Source organism: Myotis myotis, unplaced genomic scaffold (assembly GCF_014108235.1).
Source record: "Myotis myotis isolate mMyoMyo1 unplaced genomic scaffold, mMyoMyo1.p scaffold_m19_p_1, whole genome shotgun sequence".
Taxonomy (NCBI): domain Eukaryota; kingdom Metazoa; phylum Chordata; class Mammalia; order Chiroptera; family Vespertilionidae; genus Myotis; species Myotis myotis.
In genome coordinates, this window is record NW_023416313.1 from 1,140,426 (window position 1) to 1,162,494 (window position 22,069).

Here is a 22,069-nt window from a genome sequence, read left to right on the forward strand (position 1 = left end):
AGAGGGCCTGTCCCCGTGCCGATGCCAGGAGGCCTGCAGGAGGCAGTGGGCCTTCATCCCAGTTGGTCCACAGCTGCAGTGGCTTCTCCTTTCTTTCTGTGGCTACTCCCCTGCCTTCCTAAGTTGAGTTCTTTCTTACCCACCAGTTTCTGTTCTCTGGTATGTGCTGGAAACCTCTAATGGATGCTCTCGATTTCGAAATGTTAGTTGTATTGGCTCAATTTTAAGTATTATCCAATTTTCAGTATTTCTGTTTTGAACTATGAATTATCTACTATTCATAAATATACAAACATATCTTTCTAGGATTACCTTTAATCATGCTGACTTTTACTTTACTGCTGTTAGAATTAGAGGTCATGGTCTGTGGTCAGTTTCACTAACCTGTGGTTAAGTTTTCATGAATGTCCGTGAAAGCTTGAAAATGTCTCCTCAGAGTTGAGATGGAGAACTCCACGTCTTCCCTTGTTAATTATGCTCATAAGCCTTTTGTATTCTGATTGGTTCTCTGTGTGCTTAACTCTCTCAATTTCAGAGTAATATCCGTTCAAGTCTCCTACCATGCATGTACGTTTGTCTTTCTTATAAATATTTCCATCTTGATTGACATGTTTCAAGGCTGTGCTGGGTGACTATAGGTTAAAATGATTAAATCTTCACACGTTCCTTTTCCTCTTTTTAAAAATATTTTTTATTTATTTTAAAAAAATATATATATTTTGAGAACCAAGATGGCGGCATAGGTTAACGCTGGAGTTTGCTGCTTTGAACAACTACTTCAAAAGTGAAACTAAAAGACGGAAGGGACATCACCCAGAACCACAGGAACGCTGGCTGAGTGGAAGTCCTACAACTAGGAGGAAAGAGAAACGCATTCGGACACTCAGAGGAGGCGCAGCGCTGAAGTCAAATTCTGAGGTGCGGAGTGTGCGGAGCGGGCTGGCGGCGGAGGGCGCGGTTGGTGTTTTCAATCGGGAGGGAGTCGCAGACTCTGAGCTCCAGATACGGGCGAGTCTTTAGCGACCCAGACTCAAACGGGAGAAGCGGGACTGTCTGGCTTCGGTCAGAGCGAGTGCAGCTTTCTCTCTGAGCTTTGCAGCGGGTGCTGGGACTCAGAGAGGCAGAGCCCCTGGGGACAGGACTGAGAGCCGCCATAACTGCTCTCTCCAGCCCACCCTGTTGATCCTGTGCGACCCGCCCCGCCCAAGCCCTGCACACAGGCATTTGCCGGATAGCCTCAGGCAAAGGCTAGATTAGCACCTCCCTAGAGGACAGAAGTTCTCTCACTGCTGACACCGCTGATTCTCATAGCCACCTGGCCTGGAGGTCAAACCCTCCCTGGTATTAGCTACAACAATCAAGGTTTAATTATAAGACTGCAAACAAAGACCACTAGGGGGTGCACCAAGGAAGCATAACAAAATGCGGAGACAAAGAAACAGGACAAAATTGTCAATGGAAGATATAGAGTTCAGAACCACACTTTTAAGGTCTCTCAAGAACTGTTTAGAAGCCGCCGATAAACTTAATGAGATCTACAAGAAAACTAATGAGACCCTCGATGTTATATTGGGGAACCAACTAGAAATTAAGCATACACGGACTGAAATAACGAATATTATACAGACTCCCGACAGCAGACCAGAGGAGCGCAAGAATCAAGTCAATGATTTGAAATGCGAGGAAGCAAAAAACACCCAACCGGAAAAGCAAAATGAAAAAAGAATCCAAAAATGCGAGGATAGTGTAAGGAGCCTCTGGGACAGCTTCAAGCGTACCAACATCAGAATTATAGGGGTGCCAGAAGATGAGAGAGAGCAAGATATTGAAAACCTATTTGAAGAAATAATGACAGAAAACTTCCCCCACCTGGTGAAAGAAATGGACTTACAGGTCCAAGAAGCGCGGAGAACCCCAAACAAAAGGAATCCAAAGAGGACCACACCAAGACACATCATAATTAAAATGCCAAGAGCAAAAGATAAAGAGAGAATCTTAAAAACAGCAAGAGAAAGAAACTCAGTTACCTACAAGGGAATACTCATACGACTGTCAGCTGATTTCTCAACAGAAACTTTGCAGGCCAGAAGGGAGTGGCAAGAAATATTCAAAGTGATGAATACCAAGAACCTACAACCAAGATTACTTTATCCAGCAAAGCTATCATTCAGAATTGAAGGTCAGATAAAGAGCTTCACAGATAAGGAAAAGCTAAAGGAGTTCATCACCACCAAACCAGGATTATATGAAATGCTGAAAGGTATCCTTTAAGAAGAGGAAGAGGAAGAAAAAGGTAAAGATACAAATTATGAACAACAAACATGCATCTATCAACAAGTGAATCTAAGAATCAAGTGAATAAATAATCTGATGAACAGAATGAACTGTTGATTATAATAGAATCAGGGACATAGAAAGGGAATGGACTGACTATTCTTGGGGGGGAAAGGGGTGTGGGAGATGCGGGAAGAGACTGGACAAAAATCGTGCACCTATGGATGAGGACAGTGGGTGGGGAGTGAGGGCGGAGGGTGGGGCGGGAACTGGGAGGAGGGGAGTTATGGGGGGGAAAAAGAGGAACAAATGTAATAATCTGAACAATAAAGATTTAATTAAAAAATAAAAATTAGCCGAAACCGGTTTGGCTCGGTGGATAGAGCGTCGGCCTGCGGACTGAGAGGTCCCGGGTTCGATTCCGGTCAGGGGCATGTACCTGGGTTGCGGGCATATCCCCAGTGGGAGATGTGCAGGAGGCAGCTGATCGATGATTCTCTCTCGTTGATGTTTCTAACTCTCTGTCTCTCTCCCTTCCTCTCTGTAAAAAATCAATAAAATATATTAAAAAAAAAATAAATAAATAAAAATAAAAAAAAAATAAAAATTAAAAAAAAATAAAAAAAATATATTTTTATTGATTTCAGAGAAGAAGGGAGAGGGAGAAAGAGATAGAAACATCAATGATGAGAGAGAATCATGGATCGATCGGCTGCCTCCTGCATGCCCCCTACTGGGGATCAAGCCTGCAACCTGAGCATGTGCCGGATTCGAACCTGGGACCCTTCAGTCTGCAGGCGGAAGGTTTACTCACTGAGCCATGTCGGCTAGGGACGCATTGTTCTTTTTCTTGCACTGAAACCATCTGAGGCCCCTTTGTCCTAACGAGCTACTTGCTGTGTCCTAGGTGAACTCCTTCCCTCTCCTCCTTTTCAGTCCCTGGATGGGGCCTGTATGTCCGCAGAGAGGCAGGCTTAACTTGGTCTCTTTTGTCCTACTTGTTAATAGTGGAATTGACCCTTGTCACTGAAGGATTGCAGGCGTGTGGGTTTCGTTCTCCCCAACACAGGTCCCGAGCCCAGCATTGCCCTCAGCCACATCCCCTCTCTGCCCCTGGCCGGCCTCCGTCTTCTCACAGAGCTCCCTCTCTCTTGCGCTGGGTTAGCCAGACGCCTGCCCTCCGTCCCACACTTTCCTTGGTGTTCCGGCTGTTTGGAACTTGATACAGATATCAGTGCAGCAGCATTATTTTGTGTCTCATGTGTTTTGTTTGAGATTCACAAATGTCGCTTCTTCTTTGTTGTCAACTTTCGATGCGCTGCATTGGCGTGGTTTCCAGGTTTTGCTGTTGAGTGTTGTACCTGGAGCACACGCTCGCCCGTTGTTGTGGATACACGTGGAGAAGGAGTCACGGGATTTAGAGTGTGAACTGACCTGCAAGTTAAAAGCAGTAGCATATTTTTCAATGAAAACTATTTTCTGAAACAAAAACAATGTCGTGAGGGCTCTGGTCGGTGTGGCTCAGTTGGTTGTTATCCCATGCACCTAAAGGTTGCAGGTTCGATTCCCAGTCAGGGCACATGCCCAGCCGGTGGCTTTGATCCCGAGTGGAGGGCATGCAGGAGGCAGCCAATCGATGTTTCTCTCTTCATCAATGTTTCTCTCTCTCCCTCTCCCTTCCTCTCTCTCTCTGAAATCAATAAAAAATTATTTTTTCAAAAATAATAATTTGGTGAGTAGAGTAGCATTGCTGTGAGAATCTTTTTAATGTTTGTATAATAGAAGATGCTAGATTCTCAATCTGTTATGATAGGTTGTTTTGATTGAAATATATGAAGAGAATATTTTAATACCTGTTTTTAGATAACTGCATTTTCTTCTTAAGCAAACTGTGTGTTAATGGTTAGTTACAGTGTAGAGTCAAGCAACCTCTATGATTTTCCTCTGCTGTTAAAGTCAAGTCCATGCTCTCTGGATGAGTCTCTTGCCCGTGTGTGATTTTGGAACACCACCCATCGGTCATTTGTGAGAGCAGTGGCTGACCAAGTTAGGGACCTAGCTGATGCAGCACCCCTCCTTGTCCGGGACTGGACATCATGTCTGTTATCACCATCTCCACTCATCAGAAATGTGCGCGCGGAGCAGCTTCTGCCCACAGTTATGGCCACAGATAGTGGCAGCTGTTCCCCTTGAAGTGACAGGCTCATTTCGTTCATTTTTGAGAAAACGGGCTAATGGCCACGTCTGAGTCATCTCGTTGGGCCTGTCAGGCGTCCTTCCACGCGAGGCGGCTCGTGGCTGATGCTGCTCCTCACGGAGGTGCTTTCCCTGGGGATGCTTTATGTGCACTTCCTGTTTCCTCACAAGGAAGGTTCCAGAGGCGTGGCTGCAGGGCTGGGCTGGAACACATTCATGGCCCTGCTGCCCAGGGGCACTCCGACGGAGACCTGGTGCTTTTAAACTGAGCGCGTGGTGGGCAATGCAGCGGCACCGTACACCTGGCTGTGTAGCCGCTGCTTGCCGAGGGGCCGGCAGCTTCACCCACCGTCACGGCCAATGTCAGCACAGTGGGAAAGCCAGTGGCATCTTGGAGTGAATATGGAAACGGTTCTCACCAGTGGCCCCACTGAAAAGGTGCTCGGGACTCCCAGGGGCCCGTGGAGCACACGGTGAGAACCACCGTTCTGTTGGGTTGTCTTTTCTTACTGCCGCGTGGCATTCATTCCTTCATGTTTAGTGAGACCCCGGTCGGCTATATGCCCCGCAGACATCACCCGCTTCCGGTGTGCTTCCCTTTTCGCTATGTGTACACTGCCTTTGGACGAATACTAGTTCATTTTTAATTTTGAGCCAAATTGCTCAGAAAAATTTTAGTAGTTACTGCCTTCTTTAGTTCTGTTTATTAGTGTTTTTTCTCCTTTATGAAATCACAACTGCATTTTTAGTATGTATTTTCTTCTGTCAGCACAGTCCAAAGGAATATGTGAATGAGGAATGTAAGCCACATAGGTAACTGAAAATTTTTTAGTAACCCCTTACCAAAACTAAAAAGAAACAGGTGATATTATGTTTTACCTCAGTATATATATATCCAAGCTTATTTCAGCATGTACTCAATATAAAAAATATTAGTGAGATTTTTCTATATTTTCATACTGAATATTCAAAATGCTGCTCACCTTTCAAATACTCAGTAGTCACACATGATATGGGACTACTGAACAGCACGGTTTTATGCTTGTATTGTTTTGCATTCCAATTTTTTTTTAAGAGAGAGAGAGAAAGGGAGAGGGATAGAGAGATAGAAACATTGATGAAAGAGAAACATCATCAATTAGCTACCTCCTGCACACCCTCCACTGGGGATTGAGCCCACAAACTTGGGCATATGCCCTGACGGGGAATTGAACCAGGGACCTCTTGGTTCATGGGTCGATGCTCAACCACTGAGCCACTCCAGCCAGGCTGCTTTGCATAGACCAGTGATGGCGAACCTTTTGAGCTCGGCGTGCCAGCATTTTGAAAAACCCTAACTTAACTCTGGTGCCGTGTCACATATAGAAATTTTTTGATATTTGCAACCATAGTAAAACAAAGACTTATATTTTTGATATTTATTTTATATATTTAAATGCCATTTAACAAAGAAAAATCAACCAAAAAAATGAGTTCGTGTGTCACCTCTGACACGCGTGTCATAGGTTCGCCATCACTGGCATAGACCTACAACCCACCAGGGATCGAAATTAAAATTTTATATGGTTGACAAATGTAAAACTTTAGATAATAATAAAAAAATTTATATGGTGTGGAGTTAAGGTCAAGTTTAATGCATTGCCATGTGGAGATCCAAAGCTACCTTTGATTACTATGCAAAGGCCATGCTTCAGGACTCCAGAACGTGCACGTGCGCGTCCTGCACAGTAAAGTTTACACCTGGGGGGCTGTGGATGGATTTTCATGGTCTTTGAAGACGGTTGAAACACTTCGTATCCTGATAATGGGGGAAGGTGTGTTGAGAGTGGAGAGCTTTGGCCCTGACTTACGTGACCTGGGGCCTGGGTAGGACTGGTCAGGTCAAGGCTGTGAGGAAGGTCCGGAGGTTGTCTCCACACTTCGATGCTGTGCTGAGGCCGAGCAAAGAGCCATCGCAGGCCTGGGCTGCTTGGGCAGGAGAATTGAGACAGGCAAAGAGGAGGGCTGCTTGGGGTGCTTTACACAGACCTCCGGCCGCAGGCCTGCCTCAGAGAACCTGCTTAGTAGCCAGTACCAGGCCTGTGTTGAATTCAGCAGTTTAGTTTCAGCTAATCATTCATCTTTTTCTTTAAAACAATGTGTACTTGAATTTTAATAATTTTCAGGGGTTTGTGTGTGTGTGTGTAAGTTGTAGACCAACTTGAATTTTCCTACTTACACAAGGACTTAAAAGCACAAGTTATGTCGTATGTGACTTTAGTAGATGTTTAAATAGCAAGAAGTTTGGTTGGGTGGGAAGTGGCGCTTTGGGGAATTTTTTGTAAAGAGGTCTTGTAGTCAGCCCAGCAGCATCTGGCCACAAGGACGACTGCTCGGCAAATTCAGGTTCTGGTTTTGTGCGTTCAAGGTTGACTGTGCTAAAGGCTCTGTTTGGTTCTGGACATTAGCAGTTCTGTCTGGGTTCTCATGTATGTGGTTGAAATGTAAGTCCTGCATTTTACACTAAGAGCCAGATTCTTTACTAGTTACTCTACAGAAGGCATACAGCCCCAATTGAAACCATCCATTTAAAATGCTGATGTTCGCCCTTCTCTTGAATGTTTGTCATAATACAAACATACCGTCCCTTTATAATGAACTTCATGGAGTGGATGCCCACGTAATTTGTCACTACTGTCCAGAATTGTCAGAATGAGAGGACAGAAAGATCATCGGAATGGTGGTCTTTGGCTTTTTTCGCTTAATATGTGCTTTTGAGATTCATCCATGTCACTATGTGTGCCAGTGTTAATTTCTTTTTATTTCTAAAGTAGAGGTCCAATGCACAAAATTCGTGCATGGGGCAGGGTGGGGGGCAACGGTGTCCCTCAGCCCTGCCTGCGACTTCTCGCAATCCGGGACATCCCTCTTGCAATTAGGGACCCCTCGCTCCTAACAGCCCGCCTGCTCGCTCCTTACCACTTGGCTCGCTGCTCCTTACCACCCACCTGCTCACTCCTTAGCGCTGCTGCGGAGGCAGGAGAGGCTCCCGCCACTGCTGTGCTGGCCAGCCCTGAGCCCAACTTCTGGCTGAGTGGCACTCCCACTGTGGGAGCACACTGACCACCAGGGGGCAGCTCCTGCATTGAGCATCTACCCCCTGGTGGTCAGTGCGTGTCACAGCGACCGCCGTTCTGGTCGTTCCTCCGTAATGGTTTCTGGGCTTTTATATTTATACCAGATAGCATTCCATTGTATGGATGAACCACCGTTTGTTTCTCCACCAGCAGTAGAGGGACATTTGTGTTTGCTGGTTTGGGCTGTTGAATAAAGCTCCTAACAACATCTCAGTACATGTCTTTGTGTCGACATAGTTCATTTCTCTTAGATAAAGACCTAGGAGTGGATTCAAGGTCATAGGCTAAGTGCATGTCTGATGTCACAAGGAACCATCATGCTGTGTTTCAGAGTGCTGGTGCTGTTTCCCAGCCACGTGAGCGAGTCTCCGTTGGCCTCCATCCTTGCCTAGGCTGGGTGTTGACAGTCCTCAATGATAGCCATGCCAGTGGCTCAGTATTAGCCCAGAGAGCTTTAGTTTGCATTTTCCTAATGGCTTGTTGAGCATCTTTTTATTGCTTTTTTCCCACCTGTATCTTGATGAAGTGGCTATTCACATCTTTTACCTGGTTTTAATTGGTTTGTTTATCTTATTGAGTTGTGAGAGATCTTTATATATTCTGAATACAAGCCTTTTATTCGATATGTTTCTCAAATATTTTCTCCCAGTGTGTGGCTTGCCTTTGCATTATATAACACTCTTTTATGTAGAGCAATAGTTTTACATTTTGGTCAAGTCCAAGTTATCAACTTTGAAATGGTTTGGGCTTTTGTGTTCTATGGGAGAAGTCTTGGCTGCCTCAGATTTAAAGAACTTTTGGTCTGTGGTTTTTCTAGATGTTTTATGGTTTGAGCTTATACATTTGATCTGTGACCCATTTTCAGTGAACTTTTGTGTCTTTGTAAAGAGTTGCAGTTCATCCTTTTTGTATGTGGATGCCCAGTTGTTCCAGAACTGTTTGTTGAAAATACTGTTTTTCCTCGTTGAATTACCTTGGCATTTTTATTTAAAAAATCAATTGATGCCATATGAGAGGGTCTGCTTCTGGACTCTTTGTTCCACTTTGCATAGATACGGTCCTTTTGCCAGTACCATACTGTCTTGATTCGAGAAGCTAAGTTATGAAATTAGGTAGTAGTGGTCCCCAGCTTTATTATTTTTTTTATAAGTGTTTGGCTATTCTAGGTCCTTTGCATTTCCATAAAAAGTTTAGTATCGTCTTGCTAGTTTCTACAGAAATATCTGCTGAAATTTTAACTGGCACTGTGTTGTGTTATAGATCAATTTTGGGGAAAATTGACATCTTAATATTGCGTCTTCCAATCCATGAATGTGGTATGAATCTTCATTAATTTAGGTCTTTCAAGTTTATTCTTAGAATAGTTCTGTAGTCTTCAAACTGTGGGCTTTGCATGTAGTGTATTGAAAACTTTCCAAAGTATTTCATATTTTTCTTGCTATTTTAAATTATGCTTCTAAAATTTTTAAATATCCAATTGTTTATTGCTAGTATATAGAAATGCAACTGCTTTTTTGTAAATTGAGTTCATATCCTATGAAATCCCATTTATTCTAGTGATCTTTTGGTAGAGTCCTTAGGATTGTCTCCGTAGATGATCATGTCCTCTATAAGTAACGTGTTTCTTCCTTTCCAATCTGTATGACTTTTGCTTTTTCTTGCCTTGTTACATTGGTTAGGACCTCTAGTATGAAGCTGAATAGGAGTGATGTGAGCAGACATTCTTGCCTGTTCCCAGTCTTAGGGGGAAAGCACTTAGTCATTTACTGTTAAGTATGATGTTAGTGGTAGGTTTTTGCAGATCAGGTTGAAGAAGTATACTTCTGATTTTAGTTTGCTGAGTCTTATCAGGAATGGATATTTAATTTTGTAAAACTTTGTCTACATCTATGGAGATGATCATGGAGGTGCTTTTGTTAAAATTAGTTATGGTGGTTTTTAAATGTTGAAAGCACGTTGCATTCCTGGGATACTCCAGAGTTGGTTGTGATGTATGTGTTATGCTTTCTCTAGGTTGCTCTATTGCAGGGGTCCTCAAACTTTTTAAACAGGGGGCCAGTTCACTGCCCCTCGTTGGAGGGCCGGACTGTAGTTTAAAAAAAACTAGTCGGCCGCTAAGCAACAGGCAGCGGCGGCAAAAACACCCGGTGGGCCGGATAAATGTTTTCGGCGGGCCGCAGTTTGAGGACCCCTGCTAACGTTTTAAGGATTATGGCATCTATGTTCACGGGGTTTCTTAGTCTGTAGGTTTCTTGTCACACAATATCTTTGTGTGGTTTTGGTGTCAGAGTATTACCTCATAGAATGAACTAGGAAGCATTCTCTCCTCTGCTTCTCCTGTGAAAAGTTTGTGTAGCATTCCTGTGATTTCTGCTTAAATGTTTGGTAGGCTTCCCCGGTGACACTGTCTTGACCCAGAGTTGCTTTATTGGGATGGTTTTGCACTAGGAGTTCAGTTTATTTTATAAAGTTTATCTCTTTCAATTTATGGGATCTGTAGTGATTGCACCAACCCCACTCCTTTCATTCCTGATACTTTGGTTGAGTTTTGTCTCTCTCTCTTTTTTTTTTCCTGACAACCTGGATAGAGGTTTATCATTTTTATTGCTCTTTTAAAAAACCACATTTTGGTTGAATTGTTTTAATATTTTCTATTCCATTAATTTTTGCTCTTAAGTTTATTATTTCTGTTTTTCTACTGTACATTTAATTTGTTATTCTTTTGGTTTCTTAAGATAGAAGTTTACATTAGTGATTTGAGACCTTCTTTTCTGACACACGTGTTTAATTTTATAAAATTTAATCTAAGCATTACTATAGCTGCATTCCCAAAATTTTGATATGTTGTCTTTCATTCTGCTCAAAACATTTTATAATTTCCCTTATGATTTTTCTTTGACCCATGGCTTTTTAAAAACATTTTTATTGATTTCATAGAAGAAGGGAGAGGGAGAGATAAAAATTCTGTCATCATTGATGTTTCTAAAATATATATATTTTTTATTGATTTCAGAGAGGAAGGGAGAGGAAGAGAGAGAGAGAGAAACATCAATGATGAAAGAGAATCATTAATCAGCTATCTCATGCACACCCCGCACTGGGGATTGAGCCTGCAACCCTGACCGGGAATCGGGAATCAAACCATAGGTTAACGCTCAATCACTGAGTCACACTGGTTGGGCGAGAGAGAATCATTGATTCGCTGCCTCCTGCTGGCCCCCCACTGGGGATCAAGTCTACAACCCAGGCATGTGCTCTGACTGGGAATTGAACCGTGACCTCCTTGACCCATGGATTATTTAGAAGTGTTTTTTTGTTTGTTTTTAACTTCCAAATATTTTGGAGTATTTTTCAGATATCTCCTTTTTTCTTTTTCTTTTTTACCTTTATTTTTTCTTTTATTTCTTTTACAATATACAAAATAAATCTATTACCAGATTGTAGATACAAAATAATTAGCCATTTACATGCAATAAACATTAATATTTCAAGAAAAACGACTTTAAATATGTTACATGCAATAAACATTAATATTTCAGGAAAATATATTTTAAATATAATGTTACATGCCATAAACATTTCAAGAAAATATTTAAAATATGATTTTACATGCAATAAACATTAATATTTTAAGAAAAAATATTTTAAATATAATAATATTACCAAAAGTTATAGGAAATATTAAAAATCTTCAGATAACAGGATTACTTCTATTATATTCTAAAATTTTTTTTTCTCTGGCTCTATTTTGTTCATCAGTTTATGATGTTTATTATATTCCACAAATGAGTGAGGTCATATGATACTTATCTTTCTCTGTCTGGCTTATTTCACTTAGCATAATGCTCTTCAGGTCCATCCATGCTGTTGCAAATGGTAAGAATTCCTTTTTTTTACTGCAGTGTAGTATTCCATTGTGTAGATGTACCACAGTTTTTTAATCCAATCACCTGCTGATGGACACTTGGGCTGTTTGCAAATCTTAGCTATGGTGAATTGTGCTGCTAAGAGCATAGGGCAGCGATGGCGAACCTTTTGAGCTCAGCGTGTCAGCATTTTGAAAAACCCTAACTTAACTCTGGTGCCATGTCACATATAGATATTTTTTGATATTTGCAACCATAGTAAAACAAAGACTTATATTTCTGATATTTATTTTACATATTTAAATGCCATTTAACGAAGAAAAATCAACCAAAAAAATGAGTTCGTGTGTCACCTCTGACACGCGTGTCATAGGTTCGCCATCACTGCACTAGACATCGTGCACAGCTTGGGTGGGGATGTGAATTGAGTAGGGCGGGGTCTCAGAGAATCACCAGGGCGGAGCAAACAGCAATGGCGTCTCCGCGTCCCCAAGTGCCGGCGAGGAGCTCCGCGAGAAAGCTACCCTCGCTCTCCGACCCCCTGCAAGGCAGTCCCACCTCTCCCCGTAGGTATCTGGGACCTCAGAATCCTGCCCTAAACAAGCTCAGTGGATTCGAGAGCTTGTATCCCCTTCCGATTGAAAAAAACGCGCATCCAGTTGCAGCCCGCCTGGCGCACGACTCCGTACCTCTGTTCTTGGTGCCTCTGCACCTCCTACTCAGTCTCAGTGTGCTTCTTTCTTTCCTTCCAGTTGTAGAACTTCCACTGGGCCAGCCTTCCCATGGTTCTGGATGATAGCTGTTTTGTCTTATAGTTGGTAGTTTCAATGTTGTTGTGGGAGGCAGCACGCACAGGTCTATACCTTATGCCGCCATCTTGGTTCCCTCAGTATGGACATTTTAATGATGTTGATTCTACCCATCCATGAACACAGTATATCCTTCCATCTGTTTATGTCTTCCTCTATCTCCTTTTTCAACGTCCTGTAGTTTTCCGAGTACAGGTCGTTTACCTCCTTAGTTAAGTTTATTCCTAGGTATCTTATTTTTTTTTGGTGCAATGGTAAATAGGATTGTCTTTTTAGTTTCTCTTTCTGTGAGTTCATTATCCTATCTAATAAAAGAGAAACATGGTAATTAGCATACGACCGCTACCCTTCCCATTGGCTAATCAGGGCAATATGCAAATTAACTGCCAGCCAAGATGGCGGCCGGCAGCCAGGCAGCTTGAAGTGAACATGAGGCTTGCTTGCTTCAGTGACGGAGGAAGCTAACGTTCCCCGCCTGCTGTTGCCGGCCTCTGAGCTTGCAGTTTGAAGCTAAACAAAACCCCAGAAACCTGCTTTCAGCCAGCTGGGATCTCAGAGCTGGAGTTGATACAGTGTTTCGATTATAGACCACAAACAAACCAGATACCTGCTTTCAGCAGCGGAGGCCTAAGAGCTGGAGCCAAGCCTCAGAGCTAAAGCTGGCCCAGAATTAAAAAAAAAGAAAGAAAAAAAAGGAGCAGTTGGGAGCTTCAGTCACCTGCCAGCCTGAAAACAGCCCTCAGCCCCTCACCCAGACTGGCCAGGCACCCCAGTGGGGACCCCCACCCTGAAGGGTGTGTGACCAGCTGCAAACAGCCATCATCCCCTCATTGAGGCTGGCCAGGCAACCCAGTGGGGACCCCCACCCTGATCCAGGACACCCTTCAGGGCAAACCAGCCAGCCCCCACCCGTGCACCAGGCCTCTATCCCATATAGTAAAAGGGTAATATGCCTCCTGTCACCGGGATCAGCGTGACAGGGGGCAGCGCCCAAACCCCCTGATCGCCCTGCGGCTCTGTGTGTGACAGGGGGCGGAGCCACAACCTCCCTATCCGCCCTGCTCTGTTCATGACAGGGGAAGGCGCCCCAACCCCTGATCAACCCTGCTCTGTGCCTGATAGGAGGGAGCTCCCAACACCCTGATCACCCTGCGGCTCTGTGTGTGACAGGGTGAGGCGCCCCAACCCCCCCACGGCCCTGCTCTGTGTGTGACGGGGTAGAGCCATAACCTCCCCATCGGCCCTGACCTGAGTGTGACAGGGTGCGGCGCCCCAACTCCCCTATCGGCCCTACTCTGTGAGTGACAGGGGGGAGCTCCTCAACCCCCTGATCGGCCCTGCTCTGTGCGTGACAGGGGGGAGCTCCCCAACCCCCTGATCGGCCCTGCTCTGTGCATGACAGGGTATGGAGCCCTAACCCCTCGGATGGGCCCTGCTCTGTGAGTGACAGGGGGCAGCGCCCCAACCCCGATTGGTCCTGCTCTGTGCATGACGGGGTGGCGCCGCAGCCTCCCTATGACCCTGCCTTGAGTGTGACGGGGCGGTGCCCCAACCCCCCAATCGGCCCTACCCTGAACGTGACTGAGGGTGGCATCGCAACCTCCCGATCCTCCCTGCTCTGTGCATGACGGGGTGGCGTCCCAACTCCCCAATCAGCCCTGCTCTGAGCCCGACCAGGGGCTGCACCTAGGGATTGGGCCTGCCCTCTGCCACCTGGGAGTGCGCCTAAGCCAGCAGGTCGTTATCTCCCGAGGGGTCCCAGACTGCGAGAGGGCACAGGTCGGGCTGAGGGACCCCCCCCCCCCCAAGTGCACAAATTTTTGTGCACCGGGCCTCTAGTTGGTGTATAAAAAGCCATAGATTTCTGGATGTTAATTTTGTATCCTGCTGCATCACCAAATTCATTTCTTAAGTCTAGTAGTTTTTTTGATGGAGTCTTTGGGGTTTTTTATGTACAATATCATGTCATCTGTGACTAATGAGTTTTACTTCTTTTCCAATTTGGATGCCTTTTATTTTTTCTTCTTGTCTGATCTCTATGGCTAGCACTTCCAGCACTTTGTCAAACAGGAGTGGTGAAAATGGGCATCCCTGTCTGTTCCTGTTCTTAGGAGAAATGGTTTTAGTTTTTGCCCATGGAGTATGATGTTGGCTGTAGGTTTGTCATATATGGCCTTGATCATATATGCGCCCTCTATTCACACTTTGCTGAGAATTTTTATCAAAAATGGGTGTTGAATTGTGTCAAATGCTTTTTCTGCATCTATCGATGCGATCATACGATTTTTGTCTTTCAATTTGTTTACGTGATCTATCACATTTATTAAACTGATAAGAACAGATACTACACTTGATCTTAGCCAAAAGGCCGAGAAGCGATATGTGATCTATCACATTTATTGATTTGCAAATACTGTACCAGCCCTGCATCCCTGGAATAAATCCCACTTGATCATGGTGTAGATCTTTTTAATATATTGCTGGATGTGATTTGCTAATATTTTGTTGAGGATTTTAGCATCTATGTTCATCAGGGATATTGGCCTGTAATTCTCTTTCTTTGTAGTGTCTTTATCTGGTTTTGGAATTAGGATTATGCTGGCCTCATAAAAAGAGTTTGGAAGTGTTCTTTCCTCTAGGATTTTCTGGAATAGTTTGAGGAGTATAGGTGTTAGTTCTTCTTTGAATGTTTGGTAAAACTCCCCTGTGAAGCTGTCTGGACCTGCGCTTTTGTTTGGTGGGAGTTTTTTTAATTACTGCTTTTATTTCATCAATTGTTATTGGCCTATTCAGGTTTTTTGAGTCTTCCTAATTTAGTTTTGGGAGATTGTATTTTTCTAGGAATTTGTCTATTTCATTGGCATTGTCCAGCTTATTGGCATAAAGCTGTTCGTAGCATTTTCTTACAATCCTTTGTATTTCTGTGGTGTCAGTTACTTCTCCACTTTTGTTTCTGATTTTATTTATTTGGGTCCTCTCTCTGTTTCTTGATGAGTCTGGCTAATGGTTTATCAATTTTGTTTATCCTTGCAAAGAACTAGCTCATGATTTCATTGATTTTTTTAGGCTCTAATTTATTTCTGCTCTTGTTATGGCAGAAATCAGGTTGGCGGGAAGCGACAAACCGTATGCACTCGGAAAAGAACTGTTTATTCCAATACTACCGGCAGTATGGGAGATCAGCAGATCATCCACAAAAATCTGCTCTGCTGCCACCCATAAGCCAGCTGCTTATGTAGGGTAGGACAAAGATTACACAGGGAAATTGGAATACAGGCATGGGGAAGTAGGGATTTCAGGCATGGGGAAGTAGGAGGCTAGAGTGGGACTCCATTGTTTGGGCAAGAAGGGTGTTAATCTTTCCATGAGAATGGACCGCATTCCAAGGTTGACTCCCAGGTTCTGAGGGTGTACAACTCCCAGCCAGGTCAGAATGGCCTTTCTTTTTAAGCAACACAAGGCAATCATGGTAACAGAGCATGATTAATGTTTCCCACAACCACAGCCCATCCCCAATATTCCTTTTTTGCCCCTAACACTCTAATCTTACTTCTACTTTGGGCTTTTCTTCTTATTCTCTTTCTAGTTCTTTAAATTGTAGGGTTAAATAGTTCATTATTAATTTTTCTTGTTTTCTGAGGTATGCCTGTAATGCTATGAACTTCCCTATGAGGACTGCTTTTGCTGTGTCCCAGAGATTTGGGGTTGCTGTGTGTTCATTTTCATTTGTTTCCAGGAATTTTTTCATTTCTTTCTTGATCTTGTTGGTAACCCATTTATTGTTTAATAACATGCTATTTAGCCTCCATGTGTTTGAATGATTTGGGGTGTTTTTAGTGTAGTTGATTTCTTTTCTTTTTTTAAAAATATATTCTATTAATTTTTTACAGAGAGGAAGGGAGAGGGATAGAGAGTTAGAAACATCGATGAGAGAGAAACATTGATTTAGCTGCCTCCTGCACACTCCCCGCTGGGGATGTGCCCGCAACCCGGCATTGAACCTGGGACCCTTCAGTCCTCAGGCTGACGCTCTATCCATTGAGCCAAACTGGCCAGGGCTAGTGTAGTTGATTTCTAATTTCATTCCACTGTGGTCTGAGAAGAGGCTTGATATGATTTCAGTCTTCTTGAACTTGTAGAGACTTGTTTTATGTCCTAACATGTAGTCTATCTTTGTGAATGATCCATGTGTACTTGAGAAGAATGTATATTCTGGCTCATTGGGGTGAAATGTTCTGTGAATGTCAGTTAAATCCATCTGATCCAGTGTGTCCTTTAGAGTCTCTCTTTCCTTATTAAGTTTTTGTCTGGAAGACCTATCCAGTGAAGTCAGAGGGGTGTTAAAGTCCCCTACTATGACTGTATTGTTGTCCATCTCTCCATTAAAGTCCTTTAGAAGTTTCTTTATATAGTTAAGTGCTCCTATGTTGGGTGCATATAGGTTTACCAGGGTTATATCCTCTTGTTATATCGATTCCTTTAGTATTATGTAGTGACCTTTGTTGTCTCTTGTGACAGCCTTCATTTTATTTTATTTTATTTTATTTTATTATTTTTTTGATTAATTAAATCTTTATTGTTCAGATTATTATAGGTGTTCCTCTTTTTCCCCCCCATAACTCCCCTCCACCCAGTTCCCACCCCACCCTCTGCCCACACTCCCCACCCACTGTCCTCATCCATAGGTGCACGATTTTTGTCCAGTCTCTTCCTGCATCTCCCTCACTCCTTTCCCCCCCAAGAATAGTCAGTCCACTCCCTTTCTATGCCCCTGATTCTATTATAATCACAAGTTCATTCTGTTCATCTGATTATTCACTTGATTTTCAGATTTACTTGTTGATAGATGTGTATTTGTTGTTCATAATTTGTATCTTTACCTTTTTCTTCTTCTTTCTCTTTTTAAAGGATACCTTTCAGCATTTCATAAAATACTGGTTTGGTGGTGATGAACTCCTTTAGCTTTTTCTTATCTGTGAAGCTCTTTATCTGACCTTCAATTCTGAATGATAGCTTTGCTGGATAAAGTAATCTTGGTTGTAGGTTCTTGGCATTCATCACTCCCTTCTGGCCTGCAAAGTTTCTGTTGAGAAATCAACTGACAGCGGTATGGGTACTCCCTAGTGAGGGTTGTTTCTTTGTCTCCTCATTTTGGCTTTTTGCTTGGATTTGTGACTGTATATTAGGTGGATTCTCTACACCTCTCAATCTTTTGTGCCGGACAGTGTTAAAGGCTGTTTCTGACTAATTGGACCAGGCATAGACTCAAATCCGCCAGAGACCGCTCTGCTAACAGACTGATAGGATGCCTACTTGAATTGCCCCCAGACAATTGTCCCCAGGAGTGGGGAGTGTTTTTTTCTACAGGGTGGGACAGTTGCTTCTGCCTGGAGGCTAATTGTTACTTTTAATCTCTTAAGCGTCCTCAGGGCAAGGTGTTTTCCATTAGGGTGTGTCCACTGTCTTCCCCCCAGGCAAGGTAGATGTCTGTGTGGGAAAGATGTCCTCCTCTGTGTGAGGGAATGACTCAGACCAGGAAACTTGGGGTGTCTGCCTTCTGAGCTCTGTGTCCTGAGTCCCCTGTCCTGGGTTCTGCTCTCACAGCTCCAGTCCACTTCACCCTCCCTCTGCCAGAGCACCAGGTGGGTGGCTCCACAGGGAATTTTGTGTGTTGGCCCTTTAAGAGGGCGCCCCAACGTTTAGCTGCCACTCCCTGGCAGACAGCACCCCACTGTTTTTCACAGCTAGATGTTATGCGGGTACCCTCCTCAGTTCTGGTGCTCTCTGCTGGGGGGCCCAGCTTGGGGATTAGACCCCAGAGTTCTCAGTGGCACCCCCCACAGCTGAGATATCTCTCTGGGACTTCAGTGCCGTCTGTGGGTGCCCGGCCAGCCCTTTCGCCCCTCCGCCCCTCCACCCCTCCTACCAGTCTCTATGCGTCTCCACCTTCGGTCCTTGGGTATCAGGGTTCTCTCCTGCGAGGTTTCCGTTGATTATTCGGGAAGTTTTTCTGTATTTTAGTTTTAATACCAGTTTGTTCCTGGGAGCGTGTCCATGCCAGATATCTTCTTTTTTCTTAAAGTACAATTGATATACAACATTATATGAGTTTCAGGTGTACAACGTAACAACTTGATATTTGTATATATTGCAGAATGATCATGACAGTAAGTCTACTTGGCATCCATCACCACCTAGTTACAATTACTTTTTCTTGTGATGAGAACTTTTAAGATCTATTCTCTTAGCAACTTTTAAACACACAACACAGTACTGTTAACTGTAGTCTCCATGCTGTACATTACATCCCCAGGACTTACTCATTTTATAACTAGAAGTTTTTACCTTTTGACGCTCTTTTTGTTATTGATTATTAGCTCAATTCTGTTATAATCCGTGAACTTATTCATGTGATTTAATTATTAAAAATTGTTGACATTTGTTTTATTGGCTAATCTTGGTTGATGTTTCATGTGCATTTGAAAGAATTTATGTTCTCTTGTTGGAAAGATAGTACTATGAATATTATTAGTTAAATCAAATTGGCTGATGGTGGTGTTCACATCGGCTACATCCTTTCTGGTGTTTTGTCTAGTTCATATATCCCCTTTTTATGTGGGACACCCTGACCTGTGAGGTAGACATCTTAATTTTCTCTTACAAATGCTTTGTTAATTTTCTTAGTCTTGATTCTTGCTGTGCTTCATTTTGGATTATTTCTATCACTTATCTTCAGGTTTATTGATACTCTACTGTGTTTGATCTCCTAAAGCCTATCTTGTTTATATATTCTTTGAAGATGTTTTTTTTTTGGTTTTTTTTTTAATATATTTTATTGATTTTTTACAGAGAGGAAGGGAGAGGGATAGAGAGCCAGAAACATCGACGAGAGAGAAACATCGATCAGCTGCCCCCTGCACACTCCCACTGGGGATGTGCCCACAACCCAGGCACATGCCCCTGACCAGAATCGAACCCGGGACCCTCCAGTCCGCAGGCCGACGCTCCATCCACTGAGCCAAACCGGCCAGGGCGAAGGTGTTTTTTTTTATAACACAACTAGAGGCCCAGTGCACAAAAATTTGTGCACTCGGGGGGAAGAGGGGGTCCCTCAGCCTGGCCTGTGCCCTCTTGCAGTCTGGGACCCCTTGGGAGATAACGACCTGCTGGCTTAGGCCTGCTCCCGGGTGGCAGAGGGCAGGCCCAATCCCTAGGTGCAGCCCCTGGTCGTGTTCAGAGCAGGGCTGATTGGGAGTTGGGGCGCCGCCCCTGTCATGCACAGAGCAGGGCGGATCGGGAGGTTGCGATGCCACCCTCAGTCATGCTCAGGGTAGGGCCGATTGGGGGGTTGCGGCACCGCCCCCTGTCACACTCAAGGCAGGGTCGATGGGCATGTTGCGGCGCCACCCCCTGTCACGCACAGAGCAGGGCCGATCAGGGGTTTGGGGAGCTCCCCCCGTCACTCACAGAGTAGGGCTGATAGGGGAGTTGGGGCACCGCCCCGTCACACACAGAGCAGGGCGGATCAGGGGGTTGGGGCGCCGCACCCTGTCACACTCAGGGCAGGGCTGATGGGGAGGTTATGGCTCTACCCCGTCACACACAGAGCAGGGCCCGTGGAACGCAGTTGGGGCACTGCGCTCTATCACCCACAGAGCTGGGCCGATCAGGGGGTTGGTGCGCCGCCACTGCCACACACAGAGCAGGGCCCGTGGGGGGTGGGGGGTTGGGGCGCCCCACCCTGTCACACACAGAGCAGGGCCAATAAGGGGGCTGGGGCACCGGACCCTGTCACACACAGAGCAGGACTATCAGGGGGTTGGGGCACCGCAGCCTGTCACACACAGAGCCGTAGGGAGATCAGGGGGTTGGGGAGCTCCCCCCTATCAGGCACAGAGCAGGGCTGATCAGGGGGTTGGGGCGCCTTCCCCTGTCACGAACAGAGCAGGGCAGATAGGGAGGTTGTGGCCCTGCCCCCTGTCACACACAGAGCCTCAGGGCGATCAAGGGGTTTGGGCGCTGCCCCCTGTCACGCTGATCCCGGTGCTGGGAGGCCTCGCGGCTCCGCTGATCTGGGTGCTGGGAGGCATATTACCCTTTTACTATATAGGATAGAGGCCTGGTGCACGGGTGGGAGCCAGCTGGTTTGCCCTGAAGGGTGTCCTGGATCAGGGTGGGGGTCCCCACTGGGGTGCCTGGCCAGCCTGGGTGAGGGGCTGATGGCTATTTGCAGCTGGTCACACACCCTTTAGGGTGGGGTCCCCACTGGGGTGCCAGGCCAGTCTGGGTGAGGGGCTGAGGGCTGTTTTCAGGCTGGCGGGTGACTGAAGCTCCCAAACGCTCCTTTTTTTCTTTTTTTTTTTTTTATTCTGGGCCAGCTTTAGCTCTGAGGCTTGGCTCCAGCCCTTAGGCCTCTGCTGCTGAAAGCAGGTTTCTGGCCTTTGTTTACCTTCTGTATTTGAAACAATGTTGCGATCCTGCTGGCTGAAGCCCGGCCGACTAAAGCAGGTTTCTGGGGTTTTGTTTAGCTTCTATATTTGTAACATAGTTGCTTAGAGTTGCAGCTCAGAGGCCAGCAGCGGCAGGCGGGAAACGTTGGAGTCCTCCGTCACTGAAGCAAGCAAACCTCATGTTAGCTTTAAGCTGCCTGGCTGCCGGCCGCCATCTTGGCTGGCAGTTAATTTGCATATTGCCCTGATTAGCCAATGGGAAGGGTAGCGGTCGTATGCTAATTACCATGTTTCTCTTTTATTAGATAGGATACACTTGTGTTATTCTATTTAAGCTACTTACTTTGTGATAATTTGTTACAGCAGGAAACTAATACACTTTCACCCACCAGCACATCAGCTCCAAGAGGCCAGGATGTGTCTTGTTCGCGGCCATGTCCCCAGCACCCTGAGCAGGGTCTCACTCATGGGAGGTGCTCAGGAGATATTTGTTGATTGACTGGACGGCTGTTTCAACAACCAGGAGCTCCATCCCCTGGACTGAGATGAATGACCCAGAGTGGTCATCTGATCTTTTAGGATGTTTTTCATCTCTAGAAGTTTTGTTTGCTTGTGTTTTACACCTTCACTTTCTCTCCTCGTGTTTATGCTTCCCCTCTACTTTCTTGAACACATGGAGTTTATCTGTAATCTCCAGTTTCAGATCCTTGTCTCTTGGTAGCATCACATCAGTTATTTTGGGGTCTGTTTCTGTTGCTTAGTTTCCCTCCTGGTTAGGTGTCATATTTTCCTGCTTCTTGGTTTTGTTATTGGATGCTGGACCTTGTGCATTTTACATCGTTGAGTGGCAGGTTTTGTTGTATTCTTTTAAGCTGCATTGGACTTGGACCAAATGCAGTAACTGAAGTTAAAATCTGTATCAGCTGAGTACACACTTAAGGACTTACTCGTCATCTTGTGCCCTGTTTATAAGGCCTTCACCTCATCCCTTGTCAGCAGGAAGCGTTACTGTCCCGGTTCTTGGTTGCTGCTCCGAGTCTGTCCTGTGTGCCCGGCAGCGCTGTTGGTGTGGAACACAGCAAGAGCAGGCCAGGAAAGGTGATTGAGGTCACCACACCACTCATTTGAACAGGGACACGCTTACATAGAGAACTCGCTACCCAGATCTGTGAAAGGAACTTAGAAGGGTCTTGGTGGATCCAGGGAGCAGCCACTCGAGCATGGGCAGGGGAGAAGGTGTGGTTAGGGTCCTGGGCAGCAGAATGGCTGCTGAGGAACTACAGGCCCAGCTGGTGGGCTCGCTGGGGTCCCCCTCACACCCCTGGGTAGCAGGAGCAAGCTGAGAAAAGGCAGGGAAC

At 45.0% G+C, this 22,069-nt stretch overlaps 1 protein-coding gene and 1 pseudogene across 7 annotated transcripts in view; one reads left to right on the plus strand and one right to left on the minus strand.

Moving 5' to 3' along the window:
• The window catches only part of FAM193A (family with sequence similarity 193 member A), a 116,645-nt gene that overhangs the window by 49,094 nt on the left and 45,482 nt on the right, over positions 1-22,069 (plus strand). The gene's annotated exons all lie outside the window — the stretch shown is intronic.
• Positions 14,539-14,641, minus strand: LOC118660835 (annotated as a pseudogene).